The following is a 22990-nucleotide window of genomic DNA, read 5'->3' as shown; positions in this document are numbered from 1 at the left end:
AGCCTGTGACATTTCAGATGCTTCAAACAATAGGCCAATTCAATGGAATGCCCATAGAAGATCCACATCTTCACCTTCAATTGTTTATGGAGGTGAGCAATTTCTTCAAGATAGCCGGTGTAACTGAAGATGCACTGAGGTTGAAGTTGTTTCCATACTTACTGTGAGATCGAGCATGAGCATGGCTGAATTCTACTTGGTAAGAATTAGATGAATACTTCCTGGTAAACTATTTCCCACCTAGCGAAAATGCTAAGTTGTGGAATGAGATCAACATTTTTCAACAATTGGATGACGAGTCCTTATACAAGGCATGAGAAAGATTCAAGGAGTTACTACGTAAATGCCCTCATTATGGGATTCCACATTGTATCCAATTAAAGATATTCTACAATGGTCTCAATGCACACACAAGGTTGGTGGTAGACGCTTCTGTGAATGGTGCTCTCTTGTCAAAGTCTTATAATAAGGCTTACAAAATCATTGAGAGAATAATCAATAATAATTACCAGTGGCCGACAAATAAAGTAGCTTCAGGAAGGCGAGTAGCCGGAATACATGAAGTAGGCGCCCTTACTTTACTCTCAGCACATGTATCTTCTATCTCTTCAATATTGAAATAGTTTACTACTAATTATTTTAATCATGTTATAGCTCAACCACCAATCCATTGCCAAAGAGGTGGACCGAACAACACTTACATGCAGCATAGATCAAATCAACCTCTTGGTTTCAATCAACAAGTTCAAAACCCACCGCAAGTTGAACCTTCAAATAATTTGGAGAATTTTTTTAAGGCATACATTACTAAAAGTAATGCATTGATTCAAGGCCAAGCAACAACATTGGAGAATCTGGAAAATCAAGTGGGGCAATTAGCTAATGAGTTTAAAAACAGACCATAAGGTGTTATACCAAGCAACATAGAAAATCCTCCATCAGTCGAATCTTCTAATCTTGAGAACTTATGAAGAGTATACATGGCGCAGAATGATGCAACTTTAAGAAATTTGGAGAACCAAATGGAACAGCTAGCCAATGAACTTCAAAATAGACCACAAGGAGCTTTGCCCAGTGACATGGAGAACCTAAGAAAATCGAGCAAAGAGAATTGCAAAGTGGTCAATTTACGAAGCCAAAGGACTTTTGAGCCCAATGAGTTTGAGGTTGAAGATGAACCTCCCTAGAAAGAGGAAAATCAACAAACAATTGAAATTCCTGCACCAGAGAAGCCAAATTCTACAAATTTTGAAAAGGTAAAATCTAAACTGGTGAATTCTAATAAGCTAACCTCTTCGTTAGATCTAGATATATTACCTCAGAATAGCTGCCCAATCCAAGCCAAAGTTCCACAACCTCTATATCCTTAAAGACTCCAGCAACATAAATAAGATACACAATTTAAGAGAATGTTGGATGTGTTGAAATAACTACGTATCAACGTCCCATTGGTAGAAGCTTTGGAGCAAATCCTGAACTATGCAAAAGCTATGAAGGAATTTCTATCTAAAAAGAGAAGGTTTAGGGAATTTGAAACTGTAGCCCTGACTACAGAATGAAGCTTATTTTTTCATAACAAGTTGCCTCCTAAGTTGAAGGATCCAGGAAGTTTCATCATACCTTGCAATATTGGAGAATCCTATTGTGGTAAGGCTTAATGTGATTTGGGATCGAGTATCAACTTAATGCATACGTCTGTGTTTAGACGATTAGGTATTGGTAAGGCCAGACCAACTATAATTACACTCCAATTGGTAGATCAATTTTTAGCATAACCCGAAAGAAACATCGAGGATGTCTTGGTTCATATTGATAAATTCATGTTTCCTACTGAGTTTATTATCTTAGATTTTGAAGCTGATAAAGGAGTACCAAACATCCTAGGAAGACCCTTCCTAGAAACCAACAGAACAATAATCGATGTACAGAAAGGTGAACTCACCCTGCAAGTTCAAGATGAACAAGTAACCTTTAATGTACGATTTTTTACATCGAGATGAGGATGATACATTTTTGTAAGCTAACTTGTAAGAATTTAGTTCAAAATTTTAGCTCGAGTCATTAGAATTATCATCACATGAGTACAAGCAACCCAACCCATCAAGAGAAGAGCCACCTAAGTTAGACTTAACTGTTTTGAAAAGGCACGAGAAAGGTATCGAGTGGAATATTTCAAATACTGAAAAGGGATCTATCAAGGGATAAAAGAGTTCAATTCAATCTCGAGTATATGATCCTAGGAAACTCGGGTCTCAATGGTTAAAAACAAGGATCATGGATCCCATCATGACATTTAGTGGGTGGGACTTGTACCAGAGAAAGAAGGTAGAACGAAAAATGGGCTAATTTCATTAAGGATTATCATGGGTAGGCATATTTGTACGAATGACAGAAATTCAAGCAAAGCAAAATAGAAGCACCATTTCTTGTTGCTATTTTTTGAGAAAATATTGAATATAATTGCTAGGCAACATTACTTCGTTCAACATCGCCTTTCTCAGTAACAATCATCAATAACATTGAGGGAGTCCTCTTCACTCTCTCTGTTGTTAATTTATTTTCAATTTCTCTCTCTCATTTGAATAAATGACATGCTTAGCAATTATTTTTCTTAAATTGGCACATCTAATTAATTCTGTCTAAGGAGATTGAAACTTAAGCGGGACTGTTGTGACCCTCCAACCTTTCCTGAGAATTAATTTAATGTAATCTTTAGAAAAGAAATTTTCTAATTAACTTTGAAATTTTTATTTTCATTTTTTTTGTTTTTAATATTAATTTTATTTTTTTATGTTTAATAAGGGGGTCAATTTTCCCCAAGTACTAATTAGTTTATTTTATCTTAAGGAGTATAGTTTGTAAACACAATTTGGGCTCAAGGCTTGAAAAAGCAAAGAGGAGAGATTTACCTATTGTTGCCATCCATACGAGTTCCCAAAACCCTAATTTTTGCCACTACTGTTTCCCTTCATCTATACTTGTCGCCCAAGTCACTTAAGTAGCTAAAATTTTGCTACTAGTTTGCCCTAATTCCTCACTATTTAAACGCCTCTCTACCACTATATTTTTCACAACCCTTCAAGAAATTAGCCTAAACCCTAGCAATTCATTCTTTTTCCTCTTAGCCGTCAGCTTTGAATCCCAAAGTATCTACCTAAATTTCCTTCCATTGCCACAAACTTTAGCTTATTTCCGCTACGAGGCTTTTATAAGAACAACCATATCACCGCCGTATTCCTATCACTACCGCACCCTATCGCTATCACACGCCGTAAAATCCCTTGCTTCATCCATTGCCAAAAATTTGCCTATTTTTTGGGAAAAATCACCATGTCTCGCAAAAAAATAGATCTTCCAAGTCCTCTGCTGAAAATACGATTGTGATTTAAGATGAGAAAATGAAAGAAAGGTTTGATCCCATCTTCAAGAATCAACCTATGATGCCAGAAAATGGTTTCAACTTGGAAAGTAATGATAAGATGGTTGTGCCTTTGCTGATTCAAAAGACAATTGTTGCCCTCAATTGGAATTATTTTTGTGATGCACGATCATTACCTGATGAGGAGTTAGTTCAAGAGTTCTATGCCAATTTGACTAAGCCAATGCTACTGAAGTTCTCATTCTCAAGAAAAAGGTACCTCTAACTTCTAATTCCATTAATGATTTGTTTAACCTACTTGATATTGAAGAAGATGAGTATTTTGCTATGATGAAAAACATAAATTGGGATTTTCTTCAACAAGTGCTTAACGTTGTGACAAATATGGGATCCTAATGGATTATAAGAAAGTATGACAGTTATTCTTGTCAGAAGGAATATCTAAAATAGTTGGCTAAGGTATGATTCTACTTTGTTCAATCTAGTTTCATGCTTATCTCACACAGTTCCACCATCTCGATGGAGCGAATTCTTTTGTTATATATAATTATGATAGAAAGGTCTATCAATGTTGGGAAGATTATTCTTAAAGAGATCCATGATTATGCTAGAAAGAAGACCAAAAGTGCTTACTTTTCATCATTGATAACTTCACTTTGCTTAAGGGCCCAAGTTAAAACAAAAGCAAACCTGAAGAGCCCGTATGTCCAAGGTTGCATCACAGCCTATGACCTTGAAAGGTTAGTGGAGAATGTCCATGAGCTAAACCCACCTTAATTGAGTGAACCAACAGAACCAAAAACTGATGAGTCCTCAAACAAATCTGAAACAGAAGCTACCTCAGCTACTGAGACAGAAGAGGAAGAATATGAGGAAAAACTGAATGATCCTGAACTGATAAAAGAACCAGAAGCCTCTGAGCCAAGGGAGGAGCCGAATGCTGATGAGCCAGTTGAACCAACTGTTGATCTTGAATTGACTATTCTTATGCCTACTTCTTCAAATATTATGAAGAAATCGAAAGTGTCAACCATGATGGATATGATGAAATTTACGCGTAACGAACAATAGGCTTATTGGAAATATGCGGAGATTAGCGATAATTCTGTAAGAAATACTTTTCAAAATATCTTTAATAATTTTGTTCCTGAGTTCCCAGATTATGTCTTCAAGTCATGGAAGAAAGATGAGAATACAAGCGAGGATGAAACATCAAAGGAGGAAGATGAGGAGGATAAGTCAAATAAATAAAATGGGGAAATTTCCTGTCTTTAGTTTTTATTTATTTTTAGGTGTTTATTTTTATTTCCTAGTTAGAATTTTTTTTCGCATAATAAAATAGCAAGCATGAATAAATAAGCTCAATGCTTCTTCAATAGAAAAAATACAGTGATGTGGTAATGGGAATGAACATGTCTAGGATTGGATTGTTGAGAAAGACTTGGTACTTAAGCTGTTTTTGTGACTCGCCTCTCTTTTCTTGCAACCTTACCTTGTGTTTAATTTTCATTCATTACTTTGTTTTCGAAATGAGGACATATTAAAAAATTTATGCATAACCAACAATATGCTTATTGGAAATATGCGAAGGTTAGAGATAATTCTGTAAGAAATACTTTTAAAAATATCCCTAACAATTTTATTCCTGAGTTCCCAGATTATGTCTTCGAGTCATGGAAGAAAGATGAGAATACAAGCGAGGATGAAACACCAAAGGAGGAAGACGAGGAGGATAAGTCAAATAAATAAAATGGGGGAATTTCTTGTCTTTAGTTTTTATTTCTTTTTAGGTGTTTATTTTTATTTCTTAGTTAGAATTTCTTTTCGCATAATAAAATAGAAAGCATGAATAAATAAACTCAATGTCTCTGTAACACCCCTTACTCGAGACTGTTGCCGGAGTCGAGCACGAGGCGTTATCTAACTTAACTTACTAATTCAGAGCATAAAAATTTACTTTTAAAAAAAATTAATCTGCTCACGTTCATTCAATATATCCCTAAAAGGATCCCTCGAGACCCTAAAACATGCGATGGAAACGGTTCGGGTCCAAACCAAGAACATTAAATTTTTTTCCGAATACTTAAGCAAATCACAATAATTTATTTCACTATTCACAATAAAACTATCCACTCACGTAACAATCACTAATTTAATTATAACTCGAGTTACGAAACTCAAAATTTATATTTGTAATTTTTTCCTGAAACTAGACTCATATATATCCTTACCATAAAATTTCCAGAATTTTTGGTTTAACCAAATAGTAGAGTTTATTCGTTAAATTCTCCCCTATTTCACTACTCGGCAGTTCTGACCGCTCTTCACTAAAAATAAATTATCTCATTGTACGAAATTTTGATAATATTCTAGTTTGTTTCTTTTTAAAATAGACTCACTAAGGAATCTATACATATAAATTATGACTCATAATTATTTCTATACAATTTGTAATGATTTTCTAAAGTCGAACAGAGGACTTCAAAAAAATTCGACCTTGTCTCACTAAAATTCAAATATCTCATAATATATAATTCCTTTACCTACACCATTTCTTTCATGTGAAAATATACTTGATAAGATTTAATTATATATTGCATTCACTCTCTAATTTCATTATTACTATCCTTGGTGATTTTCAAAATCACGTCAATGTTGTTGTCTAAAAACTGCTCCATTACAAATTTTTACTCTTTTATAATTTATTTGTATTAACTATCATTTAGGCATACATAACACCAAAACATGTTCTTAAATAGTCATTTCAATCGCTAATCATTATCGAGTATTTTCATGCTATTCATTAGCCATATCATTAGGACACACATAAAATGACTAAGTCCCTATACATGTCATAACTTAAAATGTTTCAAACCACAAAATATCGAGATGGTCTGTTGATAGTGTGAAATGATCTCCGACGTCCTTACGATCCCTGAATTGGCTTGGCGATACTATATAAAAAAAGAAGGAAAATAAAGGGAATAAGCGTAAAGCTTAGTAAGTTTAAGCAAATAAATAACAACATTTATCATAAATAATTATACTCATAAATCATCATCAAGTATCATGGTCTTTGCTTCTTCTTTACTTACTCTCTTACTTGTTTACTTACTTGCTTACTTAAATAACTCATGATTATAACTTACTCCTCCCTCGTTGAAATTTCTTTCTCAACTGATAACTGAGATATTCTTAACCCTTATAACTCACCTGAATCTATTTATTATGCTTTTACCTAAACTTTCATGTAACATAGTCTATTTACTAGCCCGTTGAACTACTTGAATACTAAGGATACTCGGGTCTCCTGTCTGAGAATAACATGCCAAAGCCATGTCCCAGACATGGTATTACATTGGATGTTTCCTGTACTACCAATGTCATATCCCAGATATGATATTACATGGGAGTTCTCATATCGATGCCCATGCCATGTCCCAGACATGGTGTTACGAGGGACCTCTCATCTCGGTGCCAACGCCATATCCCAGACATGGTCTTACATAGGGTCTCATTCTCTTAATGTCATGACATTTGTATCCAATACATTCCTAATGTTTCAACGGGACTTTTTAACACTGACTCTCTATCATCTCATACTTGAGTCAACATTAAATACTTTCATGAAATAAGTACATAATTGCTGGAAAATAACAACATTAATAATAATTATTGAAATATTGTATTTATTTACCGTAAACTTACCTCGGTACAAAATACGATCAAATCTAGCAACTTAGTCCTTAACCTTTTCTTTCCCCGGTCTAACTCCAAATTTCATTCTTCTTGATCTATAATAGAAAATTTAGCTTATTTAATACTCACATTCATCAAAACAGTCCTTGACTTGAACTTTAGCAAAATTACAATTTTGCCCCTAAACTTTTACATATTTACACTTTTGCCCCAAATCCCTTATTCTTATGTTTTATGACATACTGAACATCTTTCCCTTCTATGGTAACATCAAATTCCCACTCTAACATTTACTAATGAACATTAGGTATTTTTACCGATTATGTCATTTTACTCGTTTTCAGTTAAAATCGACTAGCAAAAGTTGTTTAACATAATTTCAAGCTTCATATTCTACCATAAAACATCAAAATAAACACATTTCACATATATTTTTCCAAATATGAACCCTAACATGAATTAATAATAGAATAAGCTAAATCGAGCTACGATGACTCCAAAAACGTAAAAAAAACATTAAAAAACGGGGCTTGAATGCACTTACTATGAGCTTGAAAAAGTGAAGAAACCCTAGTTATGGTGTCCCTTGAAGTTTTGGCCCTATGGAAGAAGATGAGCACATTTTTCCATCTTTTTCCCTTTTAATTCTTTTTATTACCAAATAACTAAAATGCCCTTCATTAAAACTTTAGTTATTTTTATCTATGCATGCCCATTTTTGTCCATGAAAATCTAATGGTCTAATTACAATTTAAGGACCTCTACTTCAATTATGTACTTCAATTAAATTCTTTATCATCTAAAACTCATATTTACCCACTTTTGCAATTAAACCTAATATGCAATTCAGACATGCATTCGTTGAAATTTCTTATCGGTATTCTAACACATGCATCCAATCAATCGGTAAATCATAAAAATTAATCACAATAAAATTTTCTATCTCAGATTCGTGGTTTCGCTACCACTGTTCCATTTAGGCCCTATTTTAGGATGTCACGGTCTCTTCAATAGAAAAAATAAAGTGATGTGGTAATGGGAATGTAAATGTCTAGGATTGGATTGTTGATAAAGACTTGGTACTTAAGCAGTTTTTATGACTCACCTCTCTTTTCTTGCAACCCTACCTGGTGTTTAGTTTTCATTCATTACTTTGGTTGCCACCTAGTTGTGTTGAAACTGGGCTTTAGATCCCCTTTGTTGGGGACCATTGAAGATGTGATTAATGTGAATGAAACATGGACATGCACAAATTAATTCATCTGGATGGCAAGACCATGCAATTTGGTTCATGAGGTTGATAGTTTGAACCAGTAAAAGAGGTGTTAAAAGATGGACATGTCTGCTACATTATTGGACTGAGAAACCCTCCAACATGGGGGATCTAAAGCCCAGTTTCAGTACAAGTAGGTGGTAGCCAAAAGCAAGCATTGGGGTATTTAATTAAAGGTCCTTATAGTTGGAAAATAATAAAAAAATCAGCCAAACTACTTTACTGTTGAAACTGTTTACCCTATGGCTATTAATAACCTTGGTTTGAATTTAAAATGAGGAGGCTAAGGCATCCTCTTTTCCTTGAAATGTGGTAGAAAAAAAAAGAATTCAAATGTTATTTTTAGCTAACTTTACTCCTTACCTTCACCTATAAATACCATGCACGAAACCCTTAATCCCTCATCCCTTATATCTCATTTCTCTTTTCTCATTAGCAATTTCTCCACATTTCATTTCCCTTTTTCTTCCCCTTGCATAACTGCCCATTTCCCTTCCATCCTTTTGCAAACAAAGGCTTTGTCAAAAGCATGCTTTGGTCAGCCACCTTAGGAACTCCTTAACAAAAGAAGCATCTAGCAGAATGGACGAGCGCATCATTCAGAATAAATCCGAAAGGCTGCTGAACTGAATAGAGTTTACCCTTTCCTCTTGTTATCTATTTTAATTATATTCGCTATGATTTTATTGTTTTTGACATCAGCGATGATATTTTAAATCATATTTGTTAGGATGGTTATGTTAATTCAACAAGATCTATTTTATTCATGTTTAACATGTTTAGGCCTCGGTCAATCATGTTTTCAATTAATATCGTGATGCATTTAATTCATACATGATTGGGTGCACTCAGATTAGCTTAGCGATCCTAACTATTCGACGACTAATAGACACATAACTGAAAAGTGCAATGCTCAATTTAGATCCTTAAACCTGACTAAGTTAAGGTTCGTAATATCTTTAGTTAGCTCTATTGTCTTTCATAGTATTTAGGTTTATGTAATTAAACTTTTTCAAATGTAAATGTCCCTACGACCTTACATAAATGCTAAGAAATCGTTAGTTAATATGATCAGTAAAATGCATATTTATCCAAGTAAAAGACTCCGAAAGGACTTAATTTGGTTTCCAAACTCATGAAAGGTCGAGTTTTCGTGGAAGCATTTTCGATCATGGTTAAGCATGATAAAGTAAATTGAATTGATTAATATCATTATCCTAGCCCATTTAATGTTGATTTTTTTGTTGCTAAAGTCATTCATTCATACATTTAGTTAAATTGCATCTAAATTAGAATTGCATAGGGATCAATCTTTGCATCTAGTTAATTTTACTTAGTTTAATCGTCACCATCCAAATTATTGAATTTTTACATCAAATTGTTAATTATAATTTTGCAAATAATTGGTTCAGCTTATAGAGTCCCTGTAGAGATGATAACTCATTTTACTTACTTATTACTTGAACGACTGTGTACACTTGCACAAACTGCATTACAAGGGTTATCAAGTCATTGAAGATATGAAAATGAATTGCTATATGTGCTCAAATGATCTGTTCATGTATAGAGCTAAACCACCGATTGTGAACGAAACCAATGGTGTGGATAAGTATATAAAAAATCCTCTAGAGGCTTAACCATCTCGAAGTTAGCTCGAATACACCTCAAATTCCCAACCAACATTGCTCTTGGAAGGTTATGTAGGTGAAGAGAATGAAAAAACTATTTGGGGTAATGACTGAGATCAGAATCATGCTAAAGTGAACTATATGGGTAATAGGGGTGGTAACCCAAATTCGAATACTTATAAATCAGGTGGCGTGATCATCCTAACTTTAAGTGGGAAGGAAATCAAAGGGGACTTCCAACCAAGGGACATGAAATTTAAATTACCCTAAGCAAGCTTCTACATACCAACCTCTACAACCTTTCAAGTCCAAAGATTAGAGATAAAGTCTACCCTTAGTAATGATCCTTCGTTGACCATTAGGGTAAGTAAGCTTGAATAAGAAATGCATTCGATGCATTTGATTGTGTTTCAAATGCAAAGTCATATAAATCAAATGTTCCAAGCATGGAAAAAATAGGACAACACAAGAATACCTAATAACACTGAAAATAATCCGAAAAAGGAAGGTAAGAAGTATGCAAAAGCTATTACTCTTCACTCGAGAATGGTGGTGCAAGATCTGGTTAGGCAATCCACTATGGTTGTGGATGATGAGAAGGATGATACCTCAACTCTTAATGTCGAAAAAGGGATGAATAAGGATGAAGAGGATAAGAATGAAATTAAGGTAGTTGACCGTAATTCTAAATAAGCTGATCAACCTAGTATAAGGAAAATTCGATTTTTGACTAGGTTAGAAGAGAAAAAGAAAAAGGATGATGAAGAACTTGTAATTTTTCTGAATCTTTTTAAATCTTTGAATGTCAATTTACCCTTGCATGAGTTAATTGAAAAAATGCCTAAGTATGCTAAATTTCTTAGAGAAATTATGTCTAGGCACAAGAGGATTGGTAAGGGCAAGAAAATAATTCTTGATGTCCAGTGTAGTGCAGTTATTGCTAGGAAAATTCCGCCTAAGATTAAGGATCCTGGAAGCTTTACTATACCTATAGAAATAAGAGGAGTAAAATTTGGAAAAACCCTTTGTGATTTTGGAGCTAGCATTGATCTAATGCATTTTTTATTTACTGTAAATTAGGCTTAAGGGAGTTAAGAGACATTTCAGTTACTCTACAAGTTGCTAGTAGATCCCTAGTGCATCCTAAAGGTGTGTTAGAAGACGTACTAGTCAAAGTTAGGCAGATTATTTTCCTGATTTATTTTATTATACTAGATCTTGAGGAAGATTTGGAAATTCTTATTTTTTTAGGAAGGCCATTTTTGGCCACTTGTAAATTCACAATCGATGTAGAAAAATATGAGCTTATTATGAAAATTGATGGCGATGTAGAGGTGTTCAAGTGTGCTAATTCCTACCTAAAAATGGAAATTCTTATTATCTTGTTCATGCTTGTTATTCGTTTAATTCCTTAATTTCTCATCTTATTGATAATATTGATCGAAGGTATATATAGTAGTTTGAATTTTAAAGTCTACATTCACAATCACAATGTGAATCTTGCTTGGAAGGTAAGATGACTAAGCAATCTTTTAATACAAAAGGAACTAGGGCCAGAAAACCTCTAGAACGTGTGGACACTAATGTATGTGGCCCCATGAGTGTTAGTGCAAGAGGTGATTATGAGCATTATGTAACCTTTATTGATGACTATTCCAGATATGGATAAGTATACCTAATGCACTGCCAGAAGTGAAACCTTTGATAAATTCAAAAAGTTTCATGCGGAAGTGGAGAAACAACTAGATTTACCCATAAAGGCACTTCGATCAAATAAAGGTGGAGAATACTAATCTGATAATTTCTTAGGATACGAGAATGAGATTCTATCACAGTTAACCACGCCGAACACTCCACAATAGAATGGCATGGCAGAGAGAAGGAATCGAAAGTTTCTAAACATGGTACGTTTGATGTTAAGTTATTCGAAGTTGTCAATCTATTTCTGAAGATATGCGGTACAAATAGCTTGCTATTTTCTTAATGATGTGCCAACTAAGGCAGTACCAAAAACCCTATACGAATTGTGGCATGGTAGGAAACCGAATCTTAATCATTTAAGGTTTTGAGGATGCTAACTAGACATCAAATTTAGTAGTTATTTTAGGTCATTTCTACACTTAACGAGCTTACTTTCTTGTGATTCTATAATTAAGTATTTCATTTTCAGTATTAGTAGTTTAAGAACTAAATATTAATAAAATAATCAATTTTACGCTTTTTTTACTACTTCGATGACCCGTAAGGCTAACTTAGGTCTCGTGGGTGACTAAGGAGCTATTTAAGTGTATAGGAAGTCAATTCAAGTCCAAGAATACAAGGGATGATGATCCGGCCGTGAGACAAGAAAGCCCGATAGGCCAATGAAGCTACCAAGGTCGGAATACACTTGACTTCGTGACAATGAGCTACCTCTCTTCACGATGACATGATGAATATGGAAAGGATATCACGATGGTGACATCATGACGAGGAGCATTCCTATGTCACAACGACGCAACGATGCCAGGCAAAAAATGAGTTGATTTTTTGGATGGCACTTTTGGGGATATTTCCATATTTAGACCCTAGCATTTATTAAAATATTTTATTAATTGGTATCTAAGTGTATCTAGGGTTAAGTGGTCACCAAGTAGCACATTTCTTATATAAGTAACCTTAGGGTCACCAGAATGTGTGTAGTTTTAGATAGACAATTTTACAATTCAGGTTTTTTTCTTTTCATGTTCGTGTAGTTGGAACTTTTCTATTTCATTGTGAAGAAACTTATGAGCGGAGATTGCTCTGGATGAGTGCTTCAATATATTTATTCATAAGCATTCTCTTATCTTTTCTTTTCTATTATTTTATTTATATTTTGTTGATTTGGCCAATTAGTCATTGTATGAATATTAGAATAGATTATTTTGATTTACTTATATATTGCATGATTCAATTATTAAACTACTTTATTTGTTAAGTAATTATTTATCTGAAATTGGTTGTTTATTCAAGAGTACTTAGAATATTAGGGAGTGACGCCCTTGATAAAATATCGAAATAGGTAAAATCGAAAGGGTATCCTATCGTGTATAACTTGTACCAGGTCGAGAGAACGAAAGGGTACTTGTATGCCTAGGAAGAGACCAGAATGGTGACTTAAGTGGTAATCCTTAGTAAAGATGAGATCAGAAGGGTATTCTTAGCTAAGGGTGATAAATAACTCAATCTAGGATAATTAATTATTTAATCAGATAATTAGGGATTGAATCAATCATAGGCTAGAGGCTTGCATTGTCAACACTAAGAATAAGAAAGTCCATTAGGTTAGTTAGGTTAATTAATTTAATACCCTTATGAGATGTAGTATTGTGAAGAAACTTGAGGAGGGACTAGCCATTTGGCTGATACTTTCTCAATAGTTTTGCGCTTGGAGACAAATAGTCTTAACAAACATATTCGTCACTCGGTGTATCTCTCTTTATAACCCTCTCTGCCAATGGGTTCTAACTAACCCCTCTATTCCTTATAGACTAACCGACGTACTTTATGTTCAATCTTTAGCTTATAGGGTTTCTCTGAGAACCCTATGGAGTTCCTAATGGTGGATCCTTATCAACGATCCTTGGTCAAACCATCTTTCGTTCACCTGTACACCGGGCACTATGGTGCGTCATCTCTCGTGACTATTTCTTGCTGGGTTACCATCTATATGCCCTACTAGCTTTCACGACTACTATCTAGCAGTATTTTTCCACTTCCATTACGTTTCCAATTCATTGGTAGATTTATTCGACCCACTAGCTAACTATTACGTGTCTATACTTCCATTTTCTTTCTAACCATTTTTCCTTGTTTGCAAAATTTCTCGCTATTTTCGTCCTGATTGACCACCTGTATTTATTTTCCTGACGGAATACCCCATGTTTAGTGTCCCGACGGACTCCATAAGTTTTCATAGCCGAGCTATGGTCTTACTCGTTAGGTTCCATGTTTAATGTCATGGTGGACTCTATTGGTTGCCATAGCCGAGCTATGCTCTTACATCTCATAAACCCTATGCTTACTATCCCAATGGACTACCCCATGTTTATTGTCTCGACGGACTTTATTGGTTTCCATAACCGAGCTATGGTATTACACCTTAAACCTCTTGGAGATGTTGCCCCGAAAGACCTTACCACCATCGCGTTGTCACCCCATAGAGCCTGTTGACTACTGTCACAGTGATGCTCTATGGAACCTAAATAGCACCATCAGATGTCTCCCCGAAGGACCAGTTGATATCATTTATTTTCACATTTTATCTTGATGTTTGTTGAAAGTTAGGAACAACGAACGTTCACTAAGCGAAAATATAAGTATGAATTTGATTAGGGTTTATTGATATAGATATCACAAACAGGGTCGGTTTTCAAAATTTTAGTTTTCCGCTGTGCAAGAAAATTATTTTCAAGCTAAGTTTTTTCTCCAACACTAATGTGACTACTTTTTTAGTTGTACTACTATATGCCATTTTGTAGAAAAAAAAGATTAATTTGGGGATGTGGATCAACAAGTTTATGCGCAAGTGCATTAGTGGGCAGAGCTCTATCATAAAGTTGATCTTCCAATTGAATCTACGGAGCAGTTCCTCAAACCTTTAAAAAATGTCATTGGAAACATGATATGTGTTTAATACCAAGAATTGCAACACAAGTAGTTTCGGGAATAGAATCAATAAAGGAAGAAGATGAAGCTGCCACTTTCTTTAACGACCAAGAAAACAAAGGATATGCATACATCAAAGCATCAACCAAAGGGTAGAGATTATGACGAGACCTCAGGAGTGATGTTCCTCACTCAATAGGTGTCAGTCATTCATTGATCAATATGCTAAGAAGCAATGATGGGATGTCCCGTAATGGCCAGCAAATCTTTATGGTTCCTTCTACCATGGTGCTTTTCTTAATGATGATCCATAAGGCGTAGCTGCTAAAGAAGAATGAGACGAAGAAGAAGGAGATGATAATGATGAAGAGAATATGGATGGGGACACCCTGATGCCCTAATTTTATGACTTAGATGAGACGTTCATTCTGAAATGACCTCCAACTAAAGAGGTACTTTTCCATAGTATAGACGTAGACAAGTCAAGTCGTTGTTCAATCAAGAAAGTTTATAAAAGGACTACAAGAAGAAAAGACAAGTAGAAGACAATGGTAGCATCGGAGTTCGACTCCTATGAAGAATGAAGTTACATTTCGTTTAAATTTTGGGAATGTAACTGAAAGATACTATGATTATTTTGGATTTGGTTCTTGTTTCTTTTTATTTTATTTTTATTTTTATTTTTATTTATTATTTTCGTATTCTTTTATTTTTGTGTGTTTGTTTTCTTGTCTATGTAGGTCACCCACTCAAGGATTGTACTATACTTTCGAGCTTTAACGGAGAGGAGGACTACTTCAATCTACCTCATGTTGCTTCAAGAAAAATGGGGGAGTTTGAAACTCTTAGCTTTACATTGGGAGCACATTAGGGACAATTGATTTGTCGTATTTCTATACGTCAAATTAAGTTCTTTTGATACTTAACTGAAAGATACTATGATTATTTTGGATTTGGTTCTTCTTTCTTTTTCTTTTATTTTTATTTATTATTTTCATATGTTTTTATTTTTGTGTGTTTGTTTTCTTTTCTATGTAGGCCACCCACTCAAGGATTGTACTACACTTTCGAGCTTTAACAAAGAGGAGCACTACTAAAATCTACCTCATGTTGCTGCAAGAAAAATGGGGGAGTTCTAAACTCTTAGCTTTACATTGGGAGCACACTGGGGAAAATTGATCTGTCGTAATTATATACGTCAAAATAAGTTCTTTTGATACTTAAAGAGCTTTGTTCTCAAGTTTTTTATGAAAAATTTTGTTACTTTGCATTACTTATTAGATTTTATGTTAGAAGTTATTTTTATTGCGTTTCTTTTACATTTGAGACCCAAATTAGCAAAATTCTACCATTGCAAGTTTAAAGATTGATTTGAGCTTCTGTAGGACGATGATTGAGGTCAAACATCAAAGATCACTTCTTGTGAAAGTTGAACTTCACCAAAGCTCAACCTGGAGTAGCTTTTTGTGGAGGTTACGACGCTAAGTATAAAGTGTTGTGACACTTAGCCTCAAAGTCGCGATTCCAAGCCCTCGAGGTTACAAATCCAACCCAAACGTTGAAATGAATACAACTCAGTGGCCTGTCGTCCAGGTCGCGCTACCAGCAAGGTTGTGTTGCGACGCCGAGTGTCCCTCAAGCCTTCTACATGCCAACTAACATGTGTGTTGCGACACCAAAGTTTAATGGGAGAAAAACTACAGAGGTAATTTTGTGTCCAAACAAACTTAAATCACTTTTCATTTAGGGGTGTAATTGTCAATGTTAGGTTAAATACTTTTGCCTATAAATACCACCTTATACAAATTACTTGGGTGGCTAGACTAGTGTAAGAAATTAGGTTAGACATTTAGTCATCAAACAAATTTTCTTTTCTTTTCTTCTTATTTTTTTAAAAAAAGTTCTTTTACTTTCCTTTTAGAATAGATTTTATTTTTATTGTTTTATTTCTTCCTTCTTGTTTAAGACTTTTGTAAATGGAGATGGATGAAACTTTTGGGGTGCCATTGGTTGCACATCTAAATAAGTATTTATTACACGTACCTTTATATTGTGCATATCAACCATTCGATGAAATGTCTATCTGGGTGTTAAGCTTTATTATGTGTTGATATTGCTTGTTGATTAACTGATGAATTGATTGTTAGATTAAGTTAATATCTATACTTTATTGCTAGGTTATTCTTTTATATTGAAATGCTTAATAAACTAGAATTTACGCCTTTAATGGAAAATCTAGATAAATGAGACCAAAAGAAGATTTTCTCATTATATAGTTTGATACAATAGTGTTTAATAGTGAGACCGAGTGTCACACCTTCATTTGGCGAGTTGGTACTGTTTGAGAGACTGCACTAGTAAAGACCACCTAAGTTGCGGGACTTAGACAAGATAAGGTTGGTAACATTATGGCAAAGTACTTCTTTGAACTTCACTGATATTGTAGAGTTCCACTTCACAGATTGACGAGTTCTTTGTTGTGGCGAGAACCTTATTGCGCAGACTTTCCGACTAATAAATCCACAACCTGTGTTTTTGTGTCTCTACTAATGTAAGGATGGTAGTTTGTGGGACATGTTTAGGTTATCTAGCGTCCTAGTGGAGGTAACGTGCCAATAATTAGAACACTTTGAGAACCTCGTAAGATGTGATTAATTAGTGGAAGCTTGTGAGAATGATTACTGGTTAAATTTAATCCTGAGTGGGATTTGGATGTGAGTTAGCTATAAATAGAATAACTTGGTAGTGGAAAGAAGATTTATATTTCATCTTCTCTGCTAGTTTTTGTAATCATCGAAGAAAACCAGAAGAGTTCTTCATCGTTAACAAAGGTGTTGTGTGTTAAGCTTTTGTTAGATTCTATCCTAAGTTGTCTGCTGGTAAATTCTTAAACCTTTCTTTAAGTTTTACTTTAAGTTTTACTACATAGAAAGAAGTTGTTTTAAGGGTGGTTAGGGTTTTCATTTGGGTACAGGGTGAGAAGGAAACTTCTATCCAGAAATTGTTTCATTGTTTACAGATTCATGTTATTTTTAAAATTTTTGGTTGCTTTTTATGTTTAAAGAATTCATTTTATTGTTTTAGCTAAAGAAACAAGAGAAGGTCCCAGTGCCAAAGAAAAAGAACCCGTAGAGTAGAAAAGCTCTGAGTTAAGATTTTTGGTGATTTCTTTCATACCTTGAGTCTATTATATGCATTATTTTGTTTAACCTTTATCATTGTATAGCCAGGTAAGTGGGTTTAACTTTTGGTCCTAATACTCGTGTCTAAGGAGATGACCTAAGGAGTTTATGCATGCAAGAGTACAAGCAGTTAAACATACCCAAAATTTTAACATATACATGGTATAAATACTCATTCCTTAGTGCACAAGCTCCATATCCAGACTAATGTAAGGAGGCAATGGATGGATGTTGTGTATGATATTGAAAAGAAGACACATGATAATATGTTTTGCCTCTAGTATGGCACTTTAGTGCAAACCCTAACTAGTGAAAACCCGATCTTGTGGGGGAACACATGTGTGTTCAAATACAAGGAGGGATGTTGGGGGTACAAAGGTTATGACTAGTATATAGCTATAATGAGCAATATGATGGTACAAGCAAATTGGTTCTTCGGAACTAGGATTAGAAGCTAGCACAGGGAAGGAGTATGTGGGAAAAAGGGTGCATCTGTGTAAACTAAGGAGTGCACGTTGCATGAAATGTAAACAGTATGTCTAATAGTTATATAAGGGTAATCCGCAAAAGTGGCGTACAGGCAGAGCAGTTGTGCCCGTGTCCTTCACATTCGATGTTCCAGAAACAGATAGTGTCTACCAGTAGGCTGAATCTGATCATGGGAGTATCCGCCAATAAATACTTCGAACCAGAGGGTGTTGTATCTACCTGATATGGTGTATTGATTTTTCAGTTTAAGTCTAATCTCTTAATGTCTAATAGTCGTTATTGTGGGATTTTATTTCCTGGGAACTCACTAAGTTCTTACGAACTTACCTAGTTTCTTCTTCTTATTTTTAGGTCATAGGTTGGACGTGATAGCAACAGGGATAGAACCAAATTAGTGGCCCTTTGTGAGCCTTCTCTTATCTTGTTGTGACATGTATTTTTTGGGGGTGTTAGGACAAATGTTAGTTCCCACCAGTCGGACTCATTAAAACTGTATTTTGAAAAACGATCTTTTGTAATTATGAATGTTTTATTTTTGTAGCCTTGTTGGCTTATTGTTAAACGTGTTTTATGGTTATACTAGATTAAAATGAGTTTTTAGATTACTACTCAAGTGGTAATTCAATAAGGAAATTTTATTCAAGCTTGTGGATATTTTCCAAGATTTCACCAACAGCTATTTACTCGTGTCTTTAATCTTTTACAGTAGCGCGATATTATTTTTAATTTGCTTTCAACCCTATATGTTTTCAAAATTTTGGAACCCCACTCATGTAAGCGGGTACCCACCAAACTAGAAAGTTGGTTTTTAAAAGGTATAGTTATTTCAATAAATTTGACTTGTGATGTTCCATACCCAAATCCGATGATCGGGTCGGGCATGGGGTGTTACACCGAGGGGAGATATACATGTCTAAATGAGTCCAAGAGGAGAGCTTAGATGGTAATTTTGAGTTAGGATGAGACTGAGAGGAGATTCATAGTTAGGATTTGCAAGCAATATAATCGAGGTAGGTTGTTAGTTTAATTAACAATCGACTAATCAATCGACCAGTTTTTTATCGCTTACATCGTCTAAAACAATAGGGAAGAAAATTGGATTAGTTTATTTAATTTGTTAACTTAAAATTATCTTAAATCTCATTTTATTTGGTTGTGTTAATAATTTCCTACTCAACTAGATTAGTAATTACTTAGATTGTAATTAACTTGATAAATGCATTTACCAATGCAATCCTTTGGGTTTGATCCTTGGAATACTCCAAAATGTTCCATTTTACACTTATAAATATTTTAACTTGACACTGTATGCTTGTTGTTAAAATCTGCACTTTTAAATTGTTTTATAAATTTTCTGCGTACTCGCACATGTGATCAAGATATTGGCGTCGTTGTCAGGGATTCTAATAGTGTAAATGTGTTATTATGTTAGTTGTTTAAGAAGAGAAATATTAGTCAAAAGATGAGGGGATTAGATACTGTCTTACTTTACATGTTTTTTTTGTTTTTCTTTTTGTTTTCTCATTTTTTTACCTTGTTGAGGACTTCATTTAATCATCTTTAATAATAATGGTTATAGGTGGCTGGGAGACCAATATGGATATAACGAGATGTCAAGCTCAATGAACAGAGATTTGACAAGTTGTTAGAATTATGATAGCAATTATGGAAAGCAAAGGTAGTCGTACGAGCATCCTTATGGTTCGTATGGATATGCAAATGCGATAAGTAGATACAATCAAAGGTGGTTGGATAATTATACGACATATGATTCGTATTCTCCATATTACTATTCGAAAAGTACTATGGAGAATGATGAGTATACTAAATACCTATTATTTGTTACACGGGTTGGAATGTTGGAGCATAGCATGTCTTCATGACAAGTTACTATGTCCTCCATTTCCAATACATAGGAGCAATTATTGAAAGGTGTCCAAAGCCAAGCCAAAATGAGCACTCTAGTGAAAGAAGCCAAGCATGAGGTTCTCAAACTCGAGGAAGAGGCCCACCTTACCATAGTTGAACATGACATGTTGAATATGGGTGTTCAACAAGAGTTTGGAGTTGGAAACTGTAATGAGGTCATGAGAAACGAAGATTGTGTTTTCACTTTGATTAACTTAGGAGTAGGAGTAGGATTAAGAGTAGAGTTAGATGTAGAGAAAGAGCTAAACTTGGAATTAAGTGAAAGTATGAAGAAGCCGACACACTTTCTAACTATCTTTGTGAAGGAGCCAACTGACATACTTTGCGATCACATATATTTTTCTTCTGGTGCAGGAACTACAGTTCGGTTCGATGAGGCTTTATATGACATTGAGTTCATATTGCCCAAAGTTATAGTATCCTAAAATGAATTTTGGAGTTGGTTTGAATGGAAGAAAATGTCTAGTGATGTGGTTGTCTCGGTGATCAAAGATAAGACAGAAGCGATGTGTTCAATCGAAGAGGGAGGTCGTTATCTTGACAATAAAGAACAAATGTTGATTCAAATTGTCAAGGACCTCATGGAAGTTCTTCTATGGTGGTGATACAAATCACCCTGATTATGGATAATTTCAATAAATGTTATTTATTTTTATTTTTTATTTCTTTTAATTTCACATCTTAATTAATTTTACTTTTTTGTGTTTTGTTTTCTTTTTCTATGTAGGCAAACCAATCGAGGATTACACTATATATTCAAGCTTCAATAGAAAAGAGGATTACTTTGACTGCACCTCGTGACACTTCACGGAGAAACGAAGGAGTTTCTTTATACTATATCTTTAGTTGGGACATATTGATGACAATGTGTAATTTAAGTGGAGGTGTACGTAAACTTTATTTTTGTGTGTTTTATTTGCTTTTTTTTTGGTAACTTAACTAAGGACAATGTGCTTGAATTATTTTGGCAATTGGTTATTGGTTGTTGATATTGAATGATGTATTGTTGACTTTAGAGCATGTTGACCGCCTCCGAACATACCAATGTTCAGAGTAGAAATCCTGCACAAAATATATGAAAGGCGGTATCCGTAAGTATACGGGTCAGGTTGTAATATAGTTAACAACGGAGTAGGTAAGTACTCCGAGGATCGTACTCAAGGGAGGCGAGCACTAAATTAATCCTAACTTAAGCATAAATAAATCTAATTATTACTTTAAATGGATTATATTATGATGAATAAAAAGAAAAGTTTTTTGGAATCTATATTAGTAATAATAAGAGAAAGAAAATAAATAAACCAATCACGAGAAATCAAATAACAAAATATATCAAATCTGAATATGGGTGAATAGCTCGCTTCAATAATCATAACCAACTGTTGCTTTGGGTTTTCTTGTTCAATCAACTAGTCGATATCCTAGCAGGATCTTCTGGTCTTTTACTAAAATACCGAGCCAGCAAGAACTACTTATCTCTCGACCTCACAGCCTAGACCGATTCAGGGTTAAGGTGTTCACGGATAGGCCATACCAAATTTGCGTTAATTCCCACCTTACTGACTTCCTAGTGTTGTCAAGCCTAGGGTTTATGTTCTTCATTTCCTGAACAGCTAATCCGCTAAGAGAACCTTACAAAATAATTAGTTAATCATACCTCCACTCGCTAATCCCTTACAAGAAGATTAGTTCCTTATGGATCTTATAAACAATATAAACTTGATCGAAAGAATAGACATAAAGAATAATTTAAGAGTATAAAGTTTAGAAGAAGTCTGATTTGTATTGGAATTAACCGCAAAATTCTCATAGAGTTTGATCATATTTCACAAATTTGATTGCTACAAAAGGAAATGACAAGAACTAAAATAAACCTAAAGCCTAAGAAAAGAGAAACTAAAAACTAAATCTAAGAAGAAAATTATACAATCTGAAAATTGCCCATAACATGAGCTAAATGAGCCTATTTATAGACTTTAGAGTGGTCGTCGTCATTAACCTTAGGTTAGTTGTTATTCTCGTGTTTAACATTTCATTGTGCAGACCAAAACGCTCCTGGCTCATAATTATTTCCCGTACAGAGGTGATGTCGCGATACACCAGGTCCTTTGTCGAGACATCAAGGGCAGTATTCTCATCTTTAGGGTATTTTAGGGGTGTGTCGTAACATCCTCAGGCTGTGTCATGACACTGAAGTCAATCTTGAAATTCATCTATTCTGCTCCCCGTGTTGCGACATCCAATGCTCCGTGTTGCGACATAATGACCAGTATCGAGTTAGTACGCCTTTTAATGGTCTCCTGCATGCTCATAAAGTATATTAGCTCACCCTTAAGCCTCTTTCGGTCCCTAAGGTTAATAAAAGACTCAAATTACACACTTTATTGAATTTAACTAAATTTACGAAAACATAATTAAGACAACTAAAATGCTTATGTTCAAACTCCTAAAGTGCAAAAACTAGTTTAATTTGCTACACCAAATTACATCATATCACATATAAATTTTTATTAATGTTAGATAATTTGGTTCTTTTAAAAGTAGATTAGTTAGTTCAATAAGTTAAATTGCATAACGACTAAAGGTAATTGTTCTTTATGTAAATATGTCTGATTTGTGTCAAATGATAGATTGATTGTATAGATGCTTATAGATAAATAATGCTTAAATCAATTGTTATTCATTTGGGTACATGCAGGTATGATTGAAGTTGTGTTTTGTAAAATGTTTAAGGATGACCTAAGGCATTGTTTGATTCGCCAAGAGTCTAAATGACTAACCT

The 22990-nt window shown here is 34.4% G+C and overlaps 1 non-coding gene across 1 annotated transcript; it reads right to left on the bottom strand.

The window, feature by feature from the left end:
• Window positions 1–254: 254 nt before the first annotated feature.
• Window positions 255–361, bottom strand: LOC128039417 (small nucleolar RNA R71). The gene has a single exon (XR_008193920.1). It is a non-coding gene; the product is annotated as a small nucleolar RNA R71 (small nucleolar RNA).
• Between the last annotated feature and the right edge of the window lie 22629 nt (window positions 362–22990).

Source organism: Gossypium raimondii, chromosome 2 (genome assembly GCF_025698545.1).
Source record: "Gossypium raimondii isolate GPD5lz chromosome 2, ASM2569854v1, whole genome shotgun sequence".
NCBI lineage: Eukaryota > Viridiplantae > Streptophyta > Magnoliopsida > Malvales > Malvaceae > Gossypium > Gossypium raimondii.
The sequence above is the reverse complement of the archived record's forward strand: the minus strand, read 5'-3'. Positions and strand labels throughout refer to the sequence as shown.